The 26272-nt window shown below is 39.4% G+C and overlaps 1 long non-coding RNA gene across 7 annotated transcripts in view; it reads right to left on the bottom strand.

The window, feature by feature from the left end:
* LOC110260990 (uncharacterized) overlaps positions 1 to 26272 on the bottom strand; it is a 523917-nt gene that overhangs the window by 371594 nt on the left and 126051 nt on the right. For 2 of the 7 annotated variants that reach the window (XR_014810037.1, XR_014810053.1), the window contains one exon: positions 37 to 170. The exons of the other annotated variants lie outside the window; for them this stretch is intronic. This is a non-coding gene — a long non-coding RNA (uncharacterized LOC110260990). Of the gene's footprint in view, positions 1 to 36; positions 171 to 26272 lie in introns of those variants that run through there. 7 annotated transcript variants of the gene reach the window in all.

The raw sequence follows: 26272 nt of genomic DNA, 5'->3' as shown, positions 1-26272 counted from the left end.
AAAAAGGGGGGGAAAAAAACTACAAACAAAACCTACCTTCTGTTGAAATGTTAGATTTCCCTAGTGGATAAGGATTTGACCTCTGGAGTTGGACAACCTCTGTTGGAATCCCAACTTCTGTCACTAATGATGTGAATGTGGGTAAAATACACTGCTCCAGATCTCTTTCTCTGAAAAATGAAAAATGATGCCTGTTTCGCAAAGATAGCTAGATAGAAAACACAGTGCCTAATTGAGTTATCTAGCATCATTTTTATCTACAAGTGGATTTCTATAACATTTATTTTAGCACATTTACATATATTGTAATTAATTATGGACCTCTCTTGTGCTCCCTTACTTAGATCTTGCAACTTTTAAGGTCAGGAATCACATTTCTTGGTTCCTCTATCCTTATCCAACCACATGCCTCATATTTGTTGAAATTGATTTAATCCAACTGACAATTAGTCCTTAGTTCAGGCATTTAATCTCCCTGATGGAAATTTGATTTGTTCACCTATTATTCAAACTTTCATATGTTAGACTACAGTAATTTTCAGACTGTTGTTCAATGTTTACAATGATGCTCTTTTCTCAAAAAATTTATATATAGATACTAAAATATGAAGTGGGAGTTCCCACTGTGGTACAGTGGCTTAAGAATCTGACTGCAGCAGCTTGGATCACTGCAGAGGTATGGATTCAATCTCCAGCCCAGTGCAGTGGGTTAAAGGATCCAGCCTTGCTGCAGCTGCAGCACAGGTCGAAACTGAGGCTTGAATTCAATCCCTGGCCCGGGAACTTCCATAAGCCGTGAGTGCAGTCATAAATAAATAAATAAAATATGAAATGGATTCTGTGTACAGCTGCTGTGGTTGAAGAAGGCTGGGAAATGCAGGTCTTATCTATCAGGCCCCCTCACTTTCTCAGGCACCTGTGAGGAAGCCTGGACCACAGGACCACCTCTTGGGCATTACCCACCACCCGCAACTAGTCCAGACTTCTTCATAAAATAGGGGCCAGATCTCCAGGTGCTCTGTGCCTGCAGATGAGTCCAACTCCAAACATTAATTGGTTAAGGATGAGGAAAGACATTCCGAAGGAGAAAATAAGCCCCCAAATCACCAGAAAGTGCTTCGGGGAAGAAGGATGAGTAACATTTAGTTGATAGCTCTAACAGAGATGGAGCCTGGTGTTGGAAACATAGTGTCTTAAATTCAATCCTCTTGAATTGTCCTCCTGATTACGGGACATGGGAGACTGCTGGCTCCATGAGCTAAACATAAGCGGAAAGTTTTGCAGCTGCCAACCAGAGTTTTAGGTACCAATGGGAACTAAGTCATGGGGATACAGGAGTACTTGAATGTTTCAAAAGGTCAAATGGTAATGTTAGGCTGACTCACCAAGCTCCTTTGCAACTGGTGGGAATGGCATCAATGGGAGAACTCAAGCTCATCAGAACCCTTAATTATCAGGTTTATATGTCTTTGATGAATAAATTATTGCTTCATAAAATAGTTTATTTTGTCCTTTTTCTTATTTTCTAGGGCCACATCGTGGCTTATAGATGTTCCCAGGCTAGGGGTCTAATCAGAGCCGTAGCCACCAGCCCACGCCACAGCCACAGCAATGCTGGATCCAAGCCACATTGTCAACCTATGCCGCAGTTTACAGCAATGCCAGATCCTTAACCCACCGAGTGAGGCCAGGGATTGAACCCACATCCTCATGTATATGAGTTGGGTTCGTTACCACTGAGCTATGATGAGAACGCCCATTAAGTAGTTTCATACAAAAAAAAAAAAAAAAAAACCTTTTAAAAACATAGCATCCATTGAGAAATCAGAGTAGAAAATGTTTACCAAATACTGACTGTGTACCAAGTGATCTCTATTCATATTTATCAAACATGTGAAGCAAGCATTACTCTTTGCAAACAAGGAAATCAAGTCAGGAAGACTAAGTTTATTTGTTATTGTCCCAGAGCAAGCAAATAATGTCACAAGATTTAAAATTGTGCCTTTCTTCTTCTTATATTTCACACCTGATTCTACAAAGGATCACTTCTCTGCTGTTGAAAAGATTGCTGTCTGACTCACACACATCCTCCCCACTGCCTCTAAGATTGACCACTGAATGAAGGCTTTGATAACATTGCTTCTTTCATACTGGCTCTCACAAAGCATAGAAATCTCCCGGGGAGGTGTTAAAATGCAAATTTTAACCCCAAAGATTTTAAACCTTGACCCCAGAGATTCTGATTCCATAGGAACTGATGTGGGTCTGGGGTTTCTATATTTTAACTAGTACCGGAGACCATTCTGGTGCAAGTGGGCTTCAGTTTCTACTTTGAAAACATTATCTCTAGGATATAATCAATGTTATCAACAAAGAGCATTTCCAGAGAGCTTTCTTTAGGCTTACCTTTTATTTTACTATCTGAAAAGTTTCAAAACACTTAGAAGCTTCCAGATCAAGAATTGCTCCTTAGAGTTAATAAGGACAGAATGTGGCTGGTAAAGAGGGCAATCCTAAATTTGTTCCGGTCCCCCATCATCCTGGCCAGGAAGATGTCACTAATCTTCTGGGCTAGCTGTCCCAAGACAGTGCTTACTTGAATAGGGAGAGAAAGAAAGGGCACCCCTGTCTTTCCTCTTTGAAACATAAAAGTAAAGACGGCGAGGAGAAGGCTGATGGTGACAGATGTAAGAAGTTTATTATATATTGCAGAGATCCAGATTAGGAAAAGCTTTCTAAATCCAATTTTTCTGCTTAAAGCAAAAGTAAATAAGGCCATCTTGGGGTGCTACTGGTCTCACAGAGCTCATTGACAGAGAGTCTGCAAGCTGTTTGGAAACCCGGCCATGGTGCCAAATGGATGGAGTTTTGAGGATGTAATCACGGGCCTCATCTTTCTCACTTAAAAGGAATCTGATTAGGGTGAAACATGGTGGAAAGTTGTTTTGCTGAAACGAGTTTCAGGGTAAAGTGACCCAAGACTGCAGACTCAGAATGGGATGGGCAACACCCAGGCAGGGGAGGACAGAGGCTAGAGGACAGAGGCGAGAGGACAGAGTGTCCTTGAAGTGGTAATAAATGTCACCCACACCCCTCCTTTTCTACTTTCTCCCCCAAGTTGAACAGTAAATTGAGTGTCAGATGACAGGGTGCTCTTGAAATTAAGTGGGGAGCTCAAACAAATGCCTTTTATAAGCTCCCACATCCCAGATGATCAAACTAATCATTTTATCTGCCTGGCTGATCACCTTGCCCTTTTTTCCGATCTGAAATAAATACAGGAGAATTCTGGGAAGATGGCTAAGTACTGAAAATACAAGGAAACATCTCTCCCAAATACTCAAGCTATCTGTTAAACCTCATGAAAGGAGACTTCTGTGTGTAACTACAATGAGAAGCAAAAAACAATGGTATGCAAGTGCTCCTGGGAATTCACGAAATGATGGGTCAAATATTAAGAATCAACCTATCACAGGTAGCTTTGAGTCCCATGTATCTATTTTTTTTTTTTTTGCCATGCCTAAGGCATGCAGAAGTTCCCAGGCCAGGAAATGAACCAATGCCACAGAAACAACCCCAGACACAACAGTGACAATACTAGGTCCTTAACCTGCTTAGCCACCAGGGAACTCCCCATGTATCTGTTTTTTCTAACTCCAATGAATATTTGGATCTCCATACTCAAGCATATGTGCCTTTTTCCATGGTGAAAGTTTGACTATTCTTTGAATCTGAATTTTCTCAAACCAAAAGACCAGTCAGTCTCAGCTGAAACTTCCTTCTGCTTTTGTGAACTAGGGGTCTTAGAAGATCATGAGTTACTGGCCAACATCTTCCTTCTTGTCTAGATTCAGAATTACTTTTACAAGGGATATTTTCTTCTCTCCTCAACCTGAATGCTTTGAAACACCAAGAACTCTGCTGACCAATATGGCCGCCTATTCTGATTCAAAGTGAAATTAAATTTACAATTTAGGTCTTTGGTCATGTTAACCACATTTCAAGGGCTTAAGAGCCACATGTGGCAAATGGCTGCTCCAGTGAACAGAGCAGATATAACACCATAAGGATATAGTATCATCTCAGAAAGTTCTACTGGACACCCTGGCTTGGAGGACTGGAAGAACTTGGAGGTGGGCACACAATTTCTCCCACAAGACAAGAACTTCTGTGATCGACTTGGGAGGAGGAAAACACGACTTGGGAGACAGAACACCAAGGAATTGATGGCAGTTCTCACTTCCTGAATCTTTACCACTAGTGAGTCGACATTTCTCCTAAGTCAAGAATAAAGTAACAAAAAAAGAATAAAGTCAAGTGAAGTCTGAAAATCTAGCACAAGGTAACAAGAGGTAATTCCTGCACCAACAAATGAAAGTCTTTCTCTGAAACCGATTTGCTCCAAAATCTTCCCAATATTAGGAAAAAACAACTGCTTCATGTTTTCAATAACTACCATTGGATCTGGTTTTTATTGAATCAAAAAGAGTACTCCAAAATAAAACTGCAGTAGCCAAATGGTTACTGTCTTTTGATTAAAGAAGCAGAGAACAAATCTGAGAAACTCTCCTAAAATTCTGAGGAAGTGAATGAAGAGATGGAATAGATTGCTCTGCAGAGCAAGGGAAAAATGGAATCACAGTTCATTTCACACATACAAATACACACACACAGCATATATACCATACTTCCTGATGAAATCTGCACCAGCTGTCAATTCTGATTGATCTCAAGATATGAGACTTTCCCTTCTACAAACTTTCACTCATAAAATCAGAAGATTAAAAAATTATGGGATAAGTGAAGAGACTAACAACTTGAAAGAGGAGAACCAAGCTGAAAATTTTGAGGCAATAGCTTCCACTGAAATAGAAGGAATTCAGAAAATAATAGATCATGCTTCTTGGATATACATATTTATGTATTCAATAAAAGAAGAGCAAATGGAGCAACTGGAAAATACGGAAGAGTTACTGTCAAATGTTTTAAATCACACTTTTTTTTTTTTGAAGAAATTGAACAAAGGTAGCAAAGAACAATAAAGACACTAAAAAAAAAAAAGGAGACGGAGGAAATAATTTAAAAGACTGGTTCATGACATCCTGGTATAATGAAAAGCAAAATGTAAATGTCAAGAGAACATGTAAGAAGCAAGGAAGATAGATACAATAAATCTAATTCTTTTATGCCAGAATTTAAGGTCAGAAAACTAGCAATAATCAGATTTCTGATTCAAGAAGGAAGTGTGAACACATACATTTAGCAATACTAGAACTCCACTAAAATGACAGCAAAGGATGAAAGATACAGCTGAGGGAAAAGTAAAAGAGATAGAAAATACGGGAAAAGTGAAAAAAAAAATTAGAGGACCAAATCAGGAGAATGGGGAGCAGGAAGTGCACGTTTGTAGTAGAAATAGTAAAGGGAAGTGATAAAACGACTTTCAAAATGGGAATGCAACAGATGATGTCAACAACTATGACTCAAGATGTAATAAAATAGGCATGTGATTGAAAAAAAAGGAGATTGAAAAAATAAGATTTGTAAAACCATGACTCAAAAAGATGCATGTACCCCAGCGTTCATTGTAGCACTACATACAATGCCAAAACATGGAAGCAACCTAAACATCCATCAACAGAGGAGTGGACAAAGAAGATGCAGTACATATACACAATGGAATACTACTCAGCCATAAAAAGGAATGAAATAATGCTATCACTTATATGTGGAATAGAAAAAAAGGATACAGTGAAATTCTTTGCAGAACAGAAACTGACTCACAGACTTTGAAAAACTTACAGTCACCAAAGGAGACAGGTTGGGGGGACAGGAATGGGCTGGGGATTTGGGATGGAAATGTTTTAAAATTGGGTTGTGATGATGGTTGTACAAATATAAATATAATAAAATTCACTGAGTTTAAAAACCAAAACAAACAAACAAAAGAATAAATATATATTAAAAAGGGGGGGGGGAGAGGTCCCATCGTGGCTCAGTGGTCAACAAATCCAACTAGGAACCATGAGGTTCCAGGTTCAACCCCTGGCCTTGCTCAGTGGGTTAAGGATCCAGCATTGCCGAAGATGTGGTGTAGGTCACAGATGCGACTTGGATCCTGTGTTGCTGTGGCTCTGGTGTAGGCTGGTGGCTGTAGCTCCGATTAAACCTCTAGCCTGGGAACTTCCATATGCTACAGGAGCAGCCCTAAAAAAATGGCAAAAAGACCAAAAAAAAAAAAAAAAAAGAAAAAAGAAGATTTGAAAGTAGATGCCTTTGGAAAATAGAAGATTATATAGAAAGGGGGATTGGCTGGTAGGGGGAAGGATGCTCTTCCCAGAAAGTCTTGTAGGATTATTTGGCTTTTTAAATAATCTACATGTAAAACTTTGGAGAAAAGAAAAGCTTATTTCTTCTTTTTTTCTTTCTTTTTTTACTTTCTTTCTTTTTTTTTTTTAGGACTGTACTCACAGCATATGGAAATGCAGTTCCCAGGCTAAGGGTTCAACTGGAGCTACAGCTGCCCACTACACCACAGCCACAGCAACACGAGATCTGAGCTGCACCTGCAACCTGGACCACAGCTCACAGCAATGCCAGATCCTTAACCCACTCAGGGAGACCAGGGATGGAACCCGGGTCCTCATGGATACTAGTTTGGTTCATTACCACTGAGCCACAACAGGAACTCCCAATAAAAGTTAAATTTAAAAAGAACCCATAAGGTAAGGATAGAGGAACATTTTTCCAAGGAAGTTTGACTCTTCATATTGAAAAGGGCTGACTCTGTTAAAAGTAACTTATTGTTGAACAAATTGACATAGGTATAACAAAGAGAAATATAAACTCCAAAGATAAAGAGGAAATCCTTTGTTTTTCAGGCTGGAGGAAAATGATTATGTACAAAGAAAGGAAAAACCAGAATCAAAATAGTAAGTACATTTAATAATTGTACTGTCCATTTCCTAATAATTCATGTGTATGTATTTTTGTATTTAGACAGTAGAATTACTAATTAAAACCAGTATCCAGGTATTTTTTAAAACTATGAGCAGGAATTCCCTTCATGGCTCAGTGGTTAAGGAATCTGACCAGGATCCATGAGAATGTGGGTTCAATCCCTGGCCTCACTCAGTGGGTTAAGGATCCGATGTTGCCATGAGTTGTGGTGTAGGTCACAGATGCGGCTTGGATCCAGCATAGCTGTGGCTGTGGTGTAGGCTGGCAGCTGTAGCTCCAGTTCGACCCCTAGAACTTCCATGAAGTCTATGAACTAAGAACAAAGTCTATGAACAAAGAACAAACTATGAACAAAGTCTATGACATATCAACTGAGAGAGGCCAATGAACATTTTTTTAATGAAAATTAAAATTAGCGACAGATAAACTTGGTTGTAAAAATGAAAGAATATGATTGCATTTGAAAACACCAATGAAATCAGTAATATTCTGAAAATATTACTAAAAAAAGATGCAAGATAAATGCTGAATAGAATAATAAAGATAAAATTTTAAACTGAATAACTAGCCCTTCAAAAATTCCTGACATGAGTTTCTCTTACTGGTGATTTTTTAAAAAACTTTCTAAAGAAAAGAGAAAAAGGTCATTACGAATTTCTATAAAAGTTGATGAACGTAATCTTAAAAGCTGCACAATTCCAAGGAAATACAAAAGTGAGACAAAATCCAAAGCATACAGGATAAAAATTTACAGTTCAGTATTATTTATATACATATACATAAAAATATCCATATAATAGTAAGTAAAATTTAATAAATAATTTAATCACCTGACCATTTTAATCAATCAGGGATTATTTATGAACAGCATGGACAGATCAGTACTAGAAATTATAGTAATTTCTCCAATATGCCAAGTAGGAAAATTGAGACAAACTTATCAGAAAAAGATGAAGAGATAGTAGGTAAAATTCAATACCTACTCTTGATAAAACATCTTGTAACAGTGGAAATAGAAGTGCTGTTTCACTCAACATATAAACATTAGTTTTCTATCAGTGACTGCTACTCTTAAAGTTGATACCACTATAGGCCAGAAATAAGGCACAAACAGATATATCCACAGTAAAGTTCTGACCAGCAATAAGATGGAAATAGAGAGTTATACATATTAGAAAGGAAATAGCAAAATCATTACTATTTTCAGAAATCCATTGAAAATATTTCAATCATTGTTTAAAAATCAATAAAATTGCTAAATAAAGATATAGAACATTTCATGGAGAAGGAAAGAAACCCATTCCCAACAGAACAAAAAATATCAAATATGAAGATGGAATCTTAATGGAAAATGCGTGTGACCTAGATTGAGAGAAGTGGGGGTAGGAGCCTAGAGTATTTAACTGAGAGATATAAAGTTTAGTAGTCAAATGGGAAGACTCGGCATGTTCTTTTATGAAAAGTCTAAATAGTTTAAGGATGTCAATTCTTTTCAATTAAAGCATTGCTTTAAAGCAATTTAAATAGAAATCCCAATAGGGATTTTTTTTTTCTTAAACTGGATAAAATGATTACCAAGTTAATTTGGAAGAATAAAAAAGAAAAAACATGTTTAAAGTATATTAAAAATATGGGGGTGAAAGGATACCTTCCCAATCCAAAACATACAGTAACACATCAATAACTAAAACAGTCTGGTACTGATAACAAAAATGAATGGCTTGATCAGAGCACAGAATAGTCTAATATAAACATAATATATACCATATTTGTACATATAAAGATAAGAATTTGGCAAAGAGACTGAGGGTAGTGAGGCAATTAAGTGTTTATTTAAAGAGAGAAGAGAGTTGGAGTTCCCGTCGTGGTGCAGTGGTTAACGAATACGACTAGGAACCATGAGGTTGCGGGTTCAGTCCCTGCCCTTGCTCAGTGAGTTGTGAGCTGTGGTGTAGGTTGCAGATGCAGCTAGGATCCTGCGTTGCTGTGGCTCTGGCATAGGCCAGAGGCTACAGCTCCGATTTAACCCCTAGCCTGGGAACCTCCATATGCCACGGGAGTGGCCCAAGAAATAGAAAAAAAAAAAAAAAAAGTCTAATATAAACATAATGTATACCATATTTGTACATATAAAGATAAGACAGTTATATATTATCTTATAATAAAGATAATTTAATATTAAATTAGTAATTACATTAATATTAAGTTAAAACTATAAGATAATTTAATATTAAATTATATACTTTAATTATGTAACTTTACATAAATATAAGATAATTTAATAATTACATATAAGATGACCAATAACCAGAGAAAGATGATCTCTCAGAAACATGTTGGCCTTCACTGTGGTTGTATCTGTGGCTCCAGAGAAACAGCACACCTTGAATATGGGGGACAGGGAAGCTTTCTTAGTTTGACTTCACTTAGTAGAAACTTTCCTGCAATTGGCAAAGTGCTTCTTCAACATTCTTGTTCTACATAAGAGTTCCCCACTTTCATGTCCCCCAGGGTAGCTCCACTTCTTTCAGCTCTGCTCCTTAACAAGGCTGGGCTTCATCTTCCTCATTCTTTTTATCTTGTCTACTCCCATCCTACCCTCTTTGATGAACTTTTAAGAAAAAAAATAATGCTGTGATAACTAATTGTTTATATTTTTATGTCATACCATGGGGCAAGATAAATTCCAGAGGAATTGCCTAGCTAAAAAAAATTAGAGGGAGTTCCCACTGTGGCTCAGCAGTAATGAACCCACCTAGTGTCCATGAGGACACGGGTTTAATTCCTGGCCTTGCCAAGTGGGTGGGTTAAGGATCTGGCATTTCCATGAGCTGCAGGAGAGGTCACAGATGTGGCTTGGATCTGGCATTGCTGTGGCTGTGGTGTAGGCTGGCAGCTAGAGCTCCAATTCAACCCCTGTCCTGGGAACTTATATAAGCCTTGGTGCAGCCCTAAAAAAGAAAAAATTTAGAAAACCTAAAAGAATGAAACAATGTTTATGAGACTCCTTAGGATGATATGATATGACTAAGTTATAAACGAATAGATATATTACAAGTAAAAGATCAAATGACTACCTAAAAATCTAAAACATGATACATCTAAAACTTAGTGTAAAAGAAAGGCAAATAACACAAAACGTTGAATAAAGAATAGAATGAATAATTTTATTATATAAGGAGCCCATAAATTGATTATTTTAAATCCCTAATAATATCTCAATAAGTGTGTAAAGGACATGAACAGATAATCCATATAAGATGACATACTACTACTAGTAAATAACACTTATAAAAATACGCAATTCACTAGTAATTAAAGAAATAGAAATTAAAACTAGTTACTATTATTCACCTATAAAAGTAACACTTTCTTTTGGCTGTTCTTGTGGGCAGCATGTAGAAATTCTCAGGCCAGGGACTGAACCCAAGCCACAGTAGTGACCTGAGCCACAGTGACAAGGCCAGATCCTTAACCACTAGGCCACCAGGGAACTCCAAAAGTAACAATTTTTAGAATGGCAACACCAACTGTTGGGAAAAACCCAAGAAAATTGATATTCTTTATATTGCTAGTGGCAGTAAAATTATTACAATATATTTATAAAGTAATGTAACACTCTTGATCAAAAGCTGCCAAAATGTTTTTGACCCAGTAATTCCATTTCTGGGAATCTAGCCTAAGAAAATAATCCGAAGCCTAGAAAAATATTGATGCATGAAGATGTGCAACTCAGCATTATAACTGCAAAAACACAAAACTATATACAAAGTAAAAAATAATGTAATAAATTATGACAGATCCACTGGAATTAAATATTAAATGCCATTCAAAATCGTAGTTATACGGATTAAGTGGCAACATGGAAAAGAGGAATAATTACAATTGATTACAACTGAAACAACTTATACATGGCAAAGTACTGTAAGTATAAGTACAAATACTAATACATAATTAATAAACTATAAATAATAATATATTGAACACCAACTAAGCCAGGTACTTGACACACAAAATCTTTAATCTTCATATCAATTCCAGGAGATAGAGAAACAGGTAACGAGATAATCAACTAATAAGAGCTCTAGCTTCTTCCCCAGAGCACAGATTTATCACTCAGGTCACCCTTCATGCAGGTGTTCCAATGTTCTCCAGGAATTGCCCTCAGCTGAAGAGAAAGGGTCACTCAAGGTCACACCCCATTCCCAGGACAACCTATACCCCCAATATCTAGTCACTGCAGAGAAATAAAGGTCCAGCTCCTTAGCCCCTCCTGGGAAAAATGCTGAAAGGCCACCCCAGGCTCTGGGCTCTTGCGTGATCCACCGAGGCCTCTGTTGAGACATCAGTGAAACCTCAATTCTCCCTCTACCCCATCTTGCTGACTAGCCTTCCCCAGAGGTGTTGATACTCAGAGGATTCTCTGATAAAATCCCTGCACACTGATCTCAACTTAGAACAGTTCATGCCAGCAATGGTCCTAGACAACAACATTAAAATGGGAGCCACATCACAGGCACCATTGCCAGTGGTAAATGGAGCATGGTTTGCAGTGAGCACAAGCTTGCAGTGCAACTGTTAAAACACTCACAAGCAATGAACTGGAGTAGTATACCAGCCAAAGACATGCAGTAGGTCAGGCATTGAGGAAACAGAGGGAAAACAAGAATTTTAAGGACAATAAAATTGGATGACTGTTGCTGGGAACACCTGAGACTTTGGAGAAAGGTAATGAAATGCTGAGGGTGATGAGTCATCAATTCAAAGCTGTGTGTGAAAACCACAGGGCTTCTATGGTGGATGAAAAGGCAAAATTGAGGATAAGGACTAAAACCAGGACTTATTCACAAGAGAGCTGAGCTCCAGAGAAGGTTCACTTCTCCAGCTAGGCAGGTGTACTATGGCAAGGGCAATGGGACCCTGAAATATATGATGGAATCAATAGTGTTGATGCACTAAAATACTTTGATCCCTAGATTTCCCTGCCCCTCTGGCTGCAGAAGTACCCAGCTCCTCCCTGATGAGGCCCTAGCTTCCCATCAACTGCCCATGTGGCAGAGGCCTCGACCCTAAAAGACAATATCTATATTCACCACCACCACCCCTACCCCCCCCCCCCCCAGGTCCACCTCCACTTTCTTTCCCTCATGTCCAACAAACGGGTTATGGTTGAAATATAACCCAGGACTTAAGGCTAGAAATTGTAGCAAGATACACAGAATGATAGTATATGCAGAGAAAATGGACAAGTCAAGAACATATAACGGATGGTCTTCTCTGGTTTTCTTTGCTTCTATAAATCCAAAGATTCCTACTGTCCATTTACTTTCACTGCCCTCTCTCACCCATCCTTTGACTGGCTTCTAGCTCAGCCCTCCCTGTGCAACTTACTGCCCACTTAGTTAAAAGCCTTCTGCCACTGGAAAATCAAGTATTTGGTGAGAATCTTAGGCCCACAAAAAAAAGGGTACGGAGCCAGACCAAAAAAGGCAAACCATGGCACTGAAACTTAGTTCTTTGGCCCGTAGCCCTCCAGCACAGCGCTTTGTAGATCTGGTCAGGAATGATAAGTTTCATTGGCAAGCCACAATTATAGGACCAAATAGTCCAATTCAAGTAGTGCTTGCCTTTTGAAAATTTTATTTTCGTACAAACCAACCTAAGGTTGCACTGAAACCACTAAAAGCTGCCTTTACTATAATTTATCATTCATATGTTAACAATAAGGGCAATATTTGTCTAGACATTATAATATCAACATAGTCTGCCTTAAATATTCCAAAGTTTCTTTTATCATTTTTTTTTCCCCACTGCTATGCGATCTGAACCCAGACGACCCTCTAGGATCAGGGACTGTATAAAAATATAAAATGAAGAAAAATCAACAAATTATCTTGCCATGAATCAAAAGAATAGCATGCAATGATACTAGATTAATGTGAAAATAACCTGTGTTGTAGGAGGGATGAACTTTAAATGACTGGACCTTTTTTATTTTCTAATCTAGGAGCTTCCTTATATGAATTCTTCTTTTAAATTTTTATGTTTTTATTTTATTTTTTGTTTTATTGATGACTTTGGTGTGTGCAGCTTTGGATAGTCAATGTTTTTGGAAAGTGGAGTTACAAGAGAACAGGTAGCCAAGATTCAAATGTTTCAATATGGAGTCTGTCATCACAGGGCCAATACTTCAATCTAACTTTGCTCTGATGCTGAAACCACTGCTGTCGTTTTAAGTCCTCTGGTGCTAGAGAGCTGAGGTCTATGATGCACTTTCTGCTTTGCACTGAGGTGGCTAAAGAATTGGTATTGAATATAAACAGCAGCAAAAAAAAAAAAAAAAAAAAAAAAAAAGAGTGACATTTTGTGTATGTCAATAAAGGAATAAACTATTCTTGGCCTCTAGAAAACAGAAATTAGGACACACCTTAATTATAAAATATTGTAATTTTAATTTAAATTGTTAGGATGCTTGGTGCTAACAGTCTATTTTCTTTTTTTTTTTTTTTTTTTTTTTTTTGTCTTTTTGTCTTTTTGTTGTTGTTGTTGTTGCTATTTCTTGGGCCGCTCCCGCGGCATATGGAGGTTCCCAGGCTAGGGGTTGAATCGGAGCTGTAGCCACCGGCCTACACCAGAGCCACAGCAACGGGGGATCCGAGCCGCGTCTGCAACCTACACCACAGTTCACGGCAACACCGGATCGTTAACCCACTGAGCAAGGGCAGGGACCGAACCCGCAACCTCATGGTTCCTAGTCGGATTCATTAACCACTGCGCCACAACGGGAACTCCTAACAGTCTATTTTCTAATGAAACCTTTAATATATTCCTGAAAAATGTTGAAAGTTGTCGATAGAGAGTGATCATCTAATGCTCTGCCAATAACGGATTTATTTTTTTTTTAGTCAAGTTGCACAAATTAATGAAAAGAGGAATGCATAATGGCCATTATCTAAACATAGCCTTAAAATAACAACACTATGGGAATAACCAGTCAGTTGTTGTTGAATATACTTCTCTCAGAAAGTATAGATAGATGATGTAGACATTGAATTAAAATGTAAACAATCTTAATAACACAACCAATAAAAACTTATATCAGGTGGAGATTAAAAATTCATTTTGAGAAAAAAATAGAAACTTCATAAAAATTACCTATGGAGTTCCCATCATGGCTCAGTGGTTAACAAATCCGACTAGGAACCATGAGGTTGCGGGTTTGGTCCCTGGCCTCGCTCAGTAGGTTAAGGATCCTGTGTTGCCGTGAGCTGTGGTATAGGCTGGTAGCTACAGCTCTGATTAGACCCCTAGCCTGGGAACCTCCATGTACCATGAGTGCGGCCATTAAAAAAAAAAAAAAAAAAAAAAAAAAATTACCAATGTACTGGCTTCAGAAGAAGTTTTGGATAAATTCCAAAGAATTAACATTTTATTGTCTGTTTCTGCAACCATAATACCCACATCAATTAAAAAATGATATATTTGTAAAAGCTCCCTTATATCTGAAAATTAAGTAACACATAGCTATAGGTTAAAGATATGATGGCATGGGAAATTATGAAATACAGTCATTGCTCTTAGAGTACAGATTATGTATTCCTACAAAAGTACTGTGTCATAGAATTTCACACACACACACACACACACACACACAAATAACAGGACTCAAGAGTTTAAAAAAATAAGTGAGGAACAACAACAACAACAAAAATAATAAGTGAGGGGTTATAGTAGGCAGAATTTCTATGCAAGGCTCCCAAGATTCCACTATCTAATCTTGAGTACCTGTGAATTTAATGATATACCACTCTCATCATTCAGTTATATTGCATGGCACAGGTGACCTTAAAAAGGGGAGATTATTAGGATTTCTCAAGCCCCAAAGTCAGTATCCTATTCTTTTTCCATCTGGGACCCCTCAGAGTGCGTACATGAGGTGGCTACAGGGGATGATGGCTTGATGATGGCTGCAACATCAAGACAGTTCTGGAGATGGATCCAAAGAAATATTGCTGTGATTTATGTCGGGGAGTGCTCTGCCTGTGTTTTCCTTTAGGGGTATTGTGGTGTCTGGTTTTACATCGGGTTTTTGGTCCATTTTGAGTTTGTTTTTTTTGTGTGTGTGTGGTGTAGGAGTGTTCTGATTTCATTCTTTTGCACATGGCGGTCCAGCTTTCCTAGTACTTCTTGTAGAGGACACCGCCTCTTCTCCATTGTGTATTCTTGCCTCCATTGTGGGTTGGTGTACCATGAGTACATGGGTTATATATACAATGGAATGCTAACCAGCCACAAAAAAGAATGAAATTTTGCAATTTACAGCAACATGGATGGACTTGGAGGGCATTATGCTAAGTGAAATAAGTCAGACAAAGAGAAAGATTGCATGGTATCACTTATATGTGAAATCTAAAAAATACAATAAACTAGTGAATATAGCAAAGAAGAAGCAGACTCACAGACATAGAGAACAAACTAGTGGTTACCAGTGGGGAGGGGGCAGGAAATATAGTTGTAGGTGGACTGGAAGGTACAAACTATTTGGCATTGGATAGGCTACAAGGATGCATTGTACAACACAGGGAATATAGCCAATATTTTGCAATATTGTAAATGGAATGTAACCTTTAAAATTGTATTTAAAAAAAGACAAAAAAAAATAAAATTGTATTAAAAAACAGAAATAGGAGTTCCCATCGTGGCGCAGCAGAAACATTGACCAGGAACCATGGGGTTTCGGGTTCGATCCGTAGCCTCGCTTAGTGGATTAATTATCCGGTGTTGCCGTGAACTCAGATGTAGGTCGCAGACGTGGCTCGGATCTGGCATTGCTGTGGCTCTGATGTAGGCTGGCAGCTACAGCTCTGATGAGACCCCTTTCCTGGGACCCTCCGCATGCCACAGGTGTGGCCCTAAAAAGACAAAAAGACACGTACACAAAAAAGCAATAATAATAGTCCCCCAAAAAAGATTATCTAGGTGGTCCTAATTTAATCACTTGAGGCCATAAAAGGAGAAAACTTTCTCAGGTGGCAGGAGAAGAAATCAGAGAAATTGGAAGCATGAGAAAGACTGCATGAATCATGGCTGTCTTGAAGATGGAGAGGGCCACGTCAGAAGGAGTACAGGTGGGTCTAAAAGCAGAGAGCAGACACCAGCTGATAGACAGCTAGGAAATGGGGACCTCACTACTCCAACAAGAAAGAACTGAAGTCTGCCAATGAACAGTGAGTTTGGAAAAGGACCTTTAGCCCCAGATGAGAACTGAGCCCTGGTGGATACCTTGATTTCAGCATGATGAGAACCTAAGAAGAAAATCCAGGCACATCATGCTGGACTTCCGACCTACAGAAACTTCTGTGTTTTTACAACCACTATATTTAAGGTAGCTTGTTACACAGCAAGAGAAAGCTAATGCAGAAGTATAACACTCAAAAAACATGTACAATTTTTTAATATAAGTAATACACTAAGAATAAAATTCAAAAACTGCTCTCTGGTTTTAAATATCTTAATTACTTAATAAATAAATAAATACTATAATAAATTCAACATGAGTTTAATTTTGGGCTACAGAATTTCATATACTTTTATTAGACTATCCCTGTCAGTTTTGTTACTCAAACCATCTGCATCTTTGCTAATCTTTTTGTTTGATTGACCTATCCACGAACAAAAGAGGTAAGTTGAAATTCCTCCACTGTGATGGGGAATTTATTCATTTATCTCTGTAGTTGTATCAGAGTTGATTTATGTATTTTAGGGCTATTTTATGCCCTATGCATGTTCAGATTTGTTGTATCTTCTTAATGAATCAAACCTTTTATCATTATATAGTGACATTTTCGAGTCCTAAGGTTTAAGTCCTAAATACCTACTTTTTTCTGATACTGAAATAATTATATCAGTGTTCTTTTGATTAAAATTTACCTGATATCTTTTCCCATCCTTTGATTTTCAGTTTTCTATTTCATTATGACTTAGCCTCTTATTAAAAAAATGTAAAACTGGAGTTTTAATCTGGCAACCTGTCTTTCAGTTTGAGGACTTAGACAATTTATATTCATATGAGTATTTATATATGAGAATTTATTGCTACAACTTCAGTTTCTATTTTCAATTTATTGAACATTTTCTCTTTGCTCTCATGCCTTTTTTTTTTTAATACTGATACCTATAGCTTCCCCCCACCTCCCCAGCAAAACAAAAACCTTACCCTGCTTTCCTATTCCTTGGTTTCCCTACCCACCCACATACTTCATCCCACACTTTCCTCTTAAAACTGTGTAGAATTTTAATTCTGTGTTATTAAGCACATATTTCTCTTAGCTTTAATTTCAGAGACAAAAAATACCCAAGCTTTGCCAAAATATTTAATCATCCTCACTTTACATTTTTCTTTCAGCATCTACTGGATTTGTTTCTCAATTTATTTGAACACTTCCTTCAAAAGTATTTTAATGTGGATATTTGTAGCCTTGCAAATCTGCAAATACTTATGTGTTTATACTTCCATGCTAGGCTAGATATGGCTGGATGTAAAATACATCTGGATATAAAATTATAGGTATAAAATACTCTGGGTCCTTACATGAGAAAGGACAGGGAGATGTGACATGTAGAGAAAGAGGGAGAGATTGGACACATGTAGCCCCAAACTAAGGAACAGCAAGGAATGTCACCAATCCAAAACCTAGGAAAAGGCATGGAAAAAACTCTTCCCCAGAGGCTCCAAAAGGAAACAAGCCTGGTGACATGCTAATTTCAGACTTCTGACTTCAACAACAGTGACAGAATAAATTTTTATGGTTTTAATCTGCCTAGTCTGTGGTCATTTATTGCAGCAGCAAAAGAGAACATAGAGGTTGATAACTGTTCATTGTTTCTTCCCATGAAATCAGGTCATATTTTCCCAACTCTTAATAGGTTGAGTAATTTCGTATTGTATCCTAGACACTGTAAATATTAAGCTGTAAAAATTCTGGATTATATTCTGTTTCTTCAAAGAGTGTTGACATTTTTGTTTTGGAAGACAATTCACTTGGTTAGATGCAAATTACAAGCTGTCAAAACCCAAGGTGAGGAGAGCTCAAAATTGAGCTCTAGTGTTTTAAGTCCTAGCTACATGATGCTTCCAGTTTGTCCCTCGCATTCATGATTTAAGGATTAGCCAGAAACTTGGGCTTAAACACAGAATTTGGAGTTCCCCTTTTCCAGCTCTTTCCTTTTCCTTTTTCCCCTCACACCCTGGCATCTATGGTTAATCTGGGTTCTCTCCCCTACTCCCTCTGTCCAAAGATTCAGAGGAATCATTTTCAGCTGCCCCTGAGCCACAGCACTTACTCTATGGGACTTTCTTGCCTCAAGGTTCAAGTCACCTCCAAAATCTGCCTGCCTCATTTCAGTCTCAAAACCCCTCAAGGAGTTGTTTTTTTGGTATTTTGTTTAGAATTTATAGCTTTTATTTAAGAAAGAATTAGCTTGTTAGATGCTGGCTTCTCCAAATCAGAAGCATCAGCATCGGTGGACAGGTAATCCCCATGTACAAAGAAAATTTACTCTAAGGTTTAACTTAGGGTTTAGATTTCAAGGGTGGGAGCCAGTAACTTGTGTTAATGAGTCAACTAGGCAAGATCTAGAAACCAAGCTACAACCTGGGCTCATGTTAATTTGTCCATGATTTCAGAGCCCATGCTCTTGGAAACTCTTACAATGACCTGAAATAAAAAGTAACTTGAGTTTTAGACCATAGCAACTTTGTAAACATTAAATCCTTCTTAGAAGCTAGGACTTCTAAGACTCTAAGATTTGGTCTCCTACCCACATTAAAAACCAGTTTTGTCTTAATAGTAATTTTCCAAAGTAATGGAAAAAATATATTTATTCTTTTATATTCAGAGCTCCATCACAACATTCATTAAAATAAGAACAAAACTGAGCCAACTTACGCCTATTCTAAGCAGATATCAGAAATCTGTATTTACAATTTTGCCATACAAAGTATTACGGGCAATATGGTGCTTGATAGTGTTAAACCAGTTAACACTACATTTATCAAATGGCTGGTAGTAATTAATAGGCTCTATGTGAAAACTCATTTTTTTTTTAAATAGCAGAAAGAATTTTTCTCAGATCCCCTAGAGGCAACTTCATCAATGGCTTTTCCCTTTGTCACTTAAAAAGGAAAATAGTGAGCCCAGCAAACTCCAATTTGAATCTGTTCATCTTGGCTCCTGCCTTGCATTAGAATTGAAAACGTAATTTCCAGCCCTTCTTCACAAACGGAATTGTTGTTATTATTCAGTTTTCCATATGTGAGAAGCTGTCACCTCTGTCAGCTTCAGCGCATCTCCATTTGTGACTCCAAAACCAGACTCACAGGTCTGAACACACACTGTGCATCTCAAGTGAAAAGGTAATTTCTCTCCCGACGCACCAAGAGCCCTACTGATAAGAGCCAAGTCCCTGGCTTGAATATTTGTTCCCATCATCTCCTAATAACATATTAATGCCTCTAATGTCCTCCACATACACCAGACATTTCTCCTTGGATATTTCGTGACAGGGGATCTAGGAGCTGTTATTACCTAGTGCCGGAAGGGTGCCACTTAGGGCAAGATTATATTTGATTCCCAGTCCTACTCCATGGAAACTAGCCCCTGACTGCTAAAGTCTTGCTCAGACACCCTCTCTCCCTGTGACCATGACCCAGTCCTCATGTAGAACAAAGTCCAGTCCTCTGTAGTTCCTACCACTCCAGAAGCTGGCCAGCTGGAAACAGAGAAACAAGATTTGGCATCAGAAACAGCCTGAGACCCAGGAGGTAACTTCAGGGTGGGGGGCATGGAAGGTGTTAAAGTTATCCCATTCAAAGGGTGTCAGTTAATAATCATCCTAAGCATAGCGGACCAAAACAAAACACTGTCTATAAGCATTTCCAGATTATCAGAGTAAAAATCATGTCTCAGGAATTCAGACAATTTTTAAAGGTTATGGGCCTGCAGTGGGGTTTTTGCAAAGAAGGGGAAAGGCTGAAGCCAGGAAGAACTGAACTAATCTGTATGATAAAGCAGGTCCTTCTGGGCAAAGCTATTGCATTATGAATTGTGTTTAGGGTTCCTTTGGATACTAGGAATTACCAGAGGGAGGCAGAATTAAAGTTAGAAAGACAAAGAGAACAGACTTGTGGTTGCCAAGGGGGAGAGGGGAGTGAGGGGGGATGGACTGGGAGTTTGGGGTTGGTAAATTCAAACTATTATATTTAGAATGGATAAGCAATGGGTCCTACTGTATAGCACATGGAACTATATCCAGTCTCTTGGAACAGAACATGATGAAAATGGTATGAGAAAAGAGAATGTGTATATGTAATATACACACACACATATGTGTGTATGTATGAATGACTGAGTCACTATGCTGTACATCAGAAATTGGCACAATACTGTAAATCAACTATAATAAAAATACAATTAAAAAAGAAAATATAAAAAAGAAAATGAAAGGGAGAATTCTCTCTTTTTTTTTTTTTTGTCTTTTTGCCATTTCTTGGGCCGCTCCCATGGCACATGGAGGTTCCCAGGCTAGGGGCTGAATCAGAGCTGTAGCCACCAGCCTACACCACAGCCACAGCAATGCAGGATCTGAGCCATGTTGGCGACCTACACCACAGCTCACAGCAACACCGGATCCTTAACCCATTGAGCAAGGCCAGAGATTGAACCCGCAACCTCATGGTTCCTGGTCGGATTCATTAACTACTGAGCCATGACAGGAACTCCTAGAATTCTTATTTGAATGAAGTAGAGCATGAGCCCTTAATACTGTGGAGGAAGGATGGGCTACATGGCAGGTCAAGGAGGGGCTTCCAAAGATGGTGCATAATCAGTGATGGGCTTCATGGGCAGGGGTAACTGGTTGGGTTTTCTGTTCTCATGCCCTTGAATAACTCCAGTCCTCAGCCAAGTGTGTTAAACACAAGGGTTTTGTTATGCGCTGGGAAAGCCTAGTCCATACCTGGGACAGTGAGTGACAGGAAGAGCAATCTTGCTCTTGCTCTCCATCTCCTGCAACAAGCATGATGTGGCAGCAGAGTATCTAGACAGAAGAGGGGTCTGAGAGCACCACCAGCAAAGAGAATGGGGGTCTATGGTCAATTAGCAAATGCTGGTGAGTTGTAAAATGACAAAGAACAGAAAACAAATTACCCTTTCCTGCAATATAGCATTAGGGCCAGCCTAGAGCCTTTCGTGATATGTCTAGGACACAGCCAGGTCATGACAACTGGATTATACTGAGTCTAAGTTTTGAGCAAGGCTTGTCATGGGAAGGCAAACACAGGCTACAAAAATCTGAAATCAAATATGGAGTGTTCTGATGCATTTCATCTAACCGCTCACCAGGTGCGGCAGTATTTTTATTGGCTAAGCTGTTGGTAAGTTTGCTTTCATGCTGGGTTCTTATTAAGGGAACCCCTTTCATAACAGGCAGTGCATTGGACATCCATATTTCTTGATTTGTGTGCAGAGGACCTTACTCAGAAAAGACGTCTAACTGAGGCTAACCATTTCATCCTTCTACACTGCAAGGTCCCTAACCACCAAATTCATTGAGTATTAACAATACACAAGCACTCTTGGCAACCCTGAGATTACTGAAATTCAATCCCAAAGCAGCCCCTCAAAGCAATCAGTGTAGACAAGTAAGTTTTTTTTCTCATCCAAGACTAGCTGAACCTAACAGTCACATGGGGCAGGGCCAGACGTTACAAGAAACTGCAAGTATTCTTAGAGACTATGGATCTCAACTTGGTGAGAAATGAGAGCTCATGTTTATCAAAGTCTGACTTTGGGCCAGGGTAAGTTAGACAGTTTCACAAACATGTGATTACTCAATGGTACAATTCCTCTACAAAGTAGGTATTATGAGGAGGCAGGAGCTTACACCAGCCTGGGAACTTCTTGGCCCAGGTCTAACTCCACGGCCCATGATCTTCCTACATTTATATCCTGCCCCAGAGGTACAGCTAAATGATTGCTCGCAGGATGCCCTGCCATTGCTGGATACCATGGAATATTCCAGTGCGTCCAAACCGAGAGTTACAACCTATTTGTATATCATGACTTCGATTTAGTCAGTTTTGACCAATACATTTTTTGGTCCCTTTTTTTTTTTTTTTTTTTTTTTTTTAAGGGCTGTACCCACTGTATATGGAAGCTCTCAGGCTTGGGGTCAAATCAGAGCTGCAGCTGCCAGCCTACACCACAGCCACAGCAATGCCAGATCCTTAACCCACTGAGCAAGGCCAGGGCTTGAACCCGAATGCTCATGGATATTAGTCAGGATTGTTACTGCTGAGCCATGACGGGAACTCCTTGACCAATAGTTTTGAAAAAAATGGAACAGAACAGAAAGGATCACAGTATAGCTGACCATTGAACAATAGGGTTTGAACTGTGTGGACCCACTTGGATGCAGATTGCTTTCAATAATAAATACTACATTACTACATGATCTGTAGGCATGCTGAACTGCAGATATGGAGGGAAAACGGAGTTACATGTGGATTTTTTTTGGCTGTGCCCACAGCATAAAGAAATTCCTCAACCGAGGATCAAAGCCGTACCACAGCAGTAACCAGAGCCAGAACAGTGACAACATGGGATCTTTAACCTGCTGAACCACCAGGGGACTCATACATGTCGATTTCTGATGGTGTAGAGGGTTGGTGCACCAATCCCCATGTTGTTCAAGGATCAACTGTATATTTCATAAAGTATATGTAAATAATAATTTGAGGTACCACATATAAGTACCAACTCCATCATTATATAAAATATGCTTTTTTTTTTGTCTTTTGTCTTTTTAGGGCTGCACCCATGTGATACGGAGGTTCCCAGGCTAGGGGTCGAATCAGAGCTGTAGCCACTGACCTACACCACAGCCACAGCAATGCCAGATCTGAGCCGCATCTGCAACCTACACCACACGGCTCATGGCAATGCCAGATTCTTAACCCACTGAGCAAGGCCAGGAATCAAACCCACAACCTCATGGTTCCCAGTTAGATTCGTGTCTGCTGCACCACAACAGGAACTCCTAAAGTGTGCTTTTTAATGTGAGTTTTGTTTAGTAGAAAAAAAGCTTAGTTGAAATTAAGACAGAGGTGTTCTCGTCATGGTGCAACGGAAACAAATCTGACTAGGAACCACAAGGTTTCGGGTTCAGTCCCTGGCCTCACTCAGTGGGTTAAGAATCCAGCATCACTATGAGATATGGCATAGGTTGCAGACATGGCTCAGATCTGGTGTTGCTGTGGCTGTGGCGTGGGCTGGCAACTACAGCTCTGATTCAACCCCTAGCCTAGGAATCTCCATATGTCACGGGTGTGGGCCTAAAAAGACAAAAGACAAAAAAAAAAAAAAAAAAAAAAGAAAAGAAATTAAGACAGAAACTATTATATAGTAGAATATCAGGATATTTTACTGGCCTGATAGTTTTCTGCGTGCAGTGGGAGTCAGAAAATATCCCGAACCAATCTGAATCACAGGGAGGGACTTCAAAAGGAATGTTTATGTCCCCAGTTCCCATTACCTCCCACTCCTCACGTTACTGGTTGTCATCCATTAAACCACAACCATTAATCCATCACCATAACCCCTGCTTCCATGGGAAGGGAAGGAGAGAGGGTGGATGGACCCCATCAATAAAGAGCACTACTGCTGGGCCCCAAGCCCCTGGTTCCTAGGCGGCTCTGACTCCACCCTCTCCATTGGCCATGGGATGTCCTCACAGAGCTCATACTACCATGTATCCAAATGGGCCACAACCAGGAACCATAGGATTAACCTCAGAATTCCTTAAATCTTGCTTTTATGATAGGATAAAAGCAGATAATCTCCCCTTTCTTACCAAGGACCTTGTCAGCAGCCACCAGGAAGTGTGGTTACTTAACAAAGATGCCCCGACTCTATTTGGACTAACTACAAGTACTTCACAGGGTCTGTCTGGTCAACACTTTCCTGCCTTGAGACATTGTATCAATGACTGGGGGGAGGTGGGGAGACAACTCTGAAATGTGCCCCAGCCCCCTCAAAGTTTATTATCAGTTCTGCTTGGGTATGACACGCCTATGTGCATCATAACTACAGTAGGCATTTGTCTTCTATCCCTTCTATCTTCTCTATCATTCAGGCCTCTCTGATCCAGCTTCTTGGGAGTACACACTATGGACAGAAAATAGAAGAAATGATCCTAGCTCACAGCAGCAATTCCTCACCATTATAGGAAGCTTTGTACAAAAGCAAAGTCAAAGCTTGATCTCAGTTAATCACCTATATGGTAGGCACTAAACTCACACTCCGAACTGTCAGGACTGCAAAAATCACAGGGATAAGTGCCTCTCCCAGGCTCATGCGGTGGCCTGTGTGTGCTGGAGAACTGAAGTCTGGCTCCACTCATTCTAAACACCAAGCTTGGGAAAGAGCCAGCAGGGCTCATAGCAGACAAGCCCCTCCCTCTGGGACCTTAAAAATCACCATAATTATCAGGACATGATATGGAGAATGTGATGGGCTCTGCTCTTTGGATCATGTACAGGGAGATTCTCATATGTTTCTTATTGCAATCTTTTAAGTTAAGGAGCATTTTTCTGCCTTTTTTGTAGATGACCTACTGGAAACTTACACTTACCTGAGACCCCTTGACTAGGAAGGAGCCCACTGGGACTCAAGCCCAGGCAACATCATAAAGTCTCAGGCAACATCATCATACTGCTTAGTTCATCCTTCTTTTATTAATTATTATTATTATTAATTTTTTAACCACCACAGCTGTGGCATATGGAAGTTCCCAGGCTAGTGGTCGAATCAGAACTACAGCTGCAACCTTCACTACAGCTCATGGCAACATTGGATCCTTATCCACTGAGCAAGGCCAGGGATCAAACCTGTGTCCTCATGGATAATAGTTGGTTTCATTACCACTGATCCACAACAGGAAATCCTATTTAATTTATTTATTTTTGGCCTTGCCTGCAGCATGTGGAAGTTCCCAGGCCAGGGATCGAACCCACACCACAGCAGCTACCCAGGCCACTGCCATGACAACACCAGATACTGAACCCACTGCGCCACAAGGGAATTTTCTTCCTTCTTTTAAAACCTTTTAACTCATTGGATTCTCTTCATATTCCTCAGACTGTTTACAGATATTCTTATCCTCTTTTACAAATGAGAAAATAGGCTTAGAAGAAATTGTCAAGAAACAGAGAATTTCAGAGTTTGAAAGGATGCCATGAAGCTCAAGTGTTCACTCCTTTTATTTTCAACAGATGAAGAAACAGGCCCAGAGACATGTAGTGACTGTTCCTATGTCACACAACTTATTAGTGACACAGCCTGGATGAAACTTCTCTCTCCTAACTCCCTACCTCTGTCCTAGGGGACTTCTCCTTATTTTTAAAATGGGGGAAACAGCCATTCCTGGGAAATGTATTTCATTCCCCAAGTCTCAGTGTATGAGTTTGGCCAGAGCTGCTGTAATAAAACAACACAGACTATGCTTACACAACAGAAACTTATTTTAGCACAGCTCTGGAGGCTAAAAGCCTAAGATCAAGGTGTTGGGAGGTTTGGTTTCTTCTGAGGCTTCTCTTCTTGGCTTGCAAATGGTGCCTTCTTGCTCAGTCCTCACATGATCTTTTTATTTTGCAATATGAAACCCTGATGTGCCTCTTCTTAAAAGGACATTAATCCTACTGGCTTAGGGCCCCTTTCTTAAGATTTCGTTAAACCTTAATTACCTCCTTAAAGGCACCTCCACCAAATACAGACCCACTGGGGGGTTAGGGCTTACACATAGGAATTTGGGGGGGATACAGTTCAGTCCATAACACTCAGTTTCCTGATCTCTACAATGGGGACAGTATCATGCCCCTCACTCCCCACACTTCCAAGACTATCGGAGGAGTAAGAGGGTGAACAGAGGTCATCTGACACAGTGTGTGGCTCAGGGCAAACATCTGATCAATGGTTGTTTGCTTCCATCCTGCCCTCTGAGTAGGGTACAGAGCAAAGGATGGAGAATGGAAAAAAGTGCTAATGCATCATCCCTCAGAAGCAGTCTTGCTGGTATCAGGGGAATAACACGTTCTTGAGAGTAAGAAAGCAACTTACTGTTCGTTATGCTTCCAATTGCCATAGTTGGCATATTATATTAAAGACACTTAGAGTTGGGGAGAAGAAAGCTGCTTTGCAGGCATAAAAAACTTTATGGAAGCAGAGATTTTAGCATGCTTCATGCTGATTGACAG

Source organism: Sus scrofa, chromosome 1 (genome assembly GCF_054392235.1).
Source record: "Sus scrofa isolate SSC_HxYL_T2T_F1_AM1 chromosome 1, Sscrofa_HxYL_maternal_Yorkshire_Landrace_v2.0, whole genome shotgun sequence".
Lineage (NCBI taxonomy): Eukaryota > Metazoa > Chordata > Mammalia > Artiodactyla > Suidae > Sus > Sus scrofa.
Note: the sequence above shows the minus strand (reverse complement) of the source record. Positions and strands in the feature narration are given on the sequence as shown.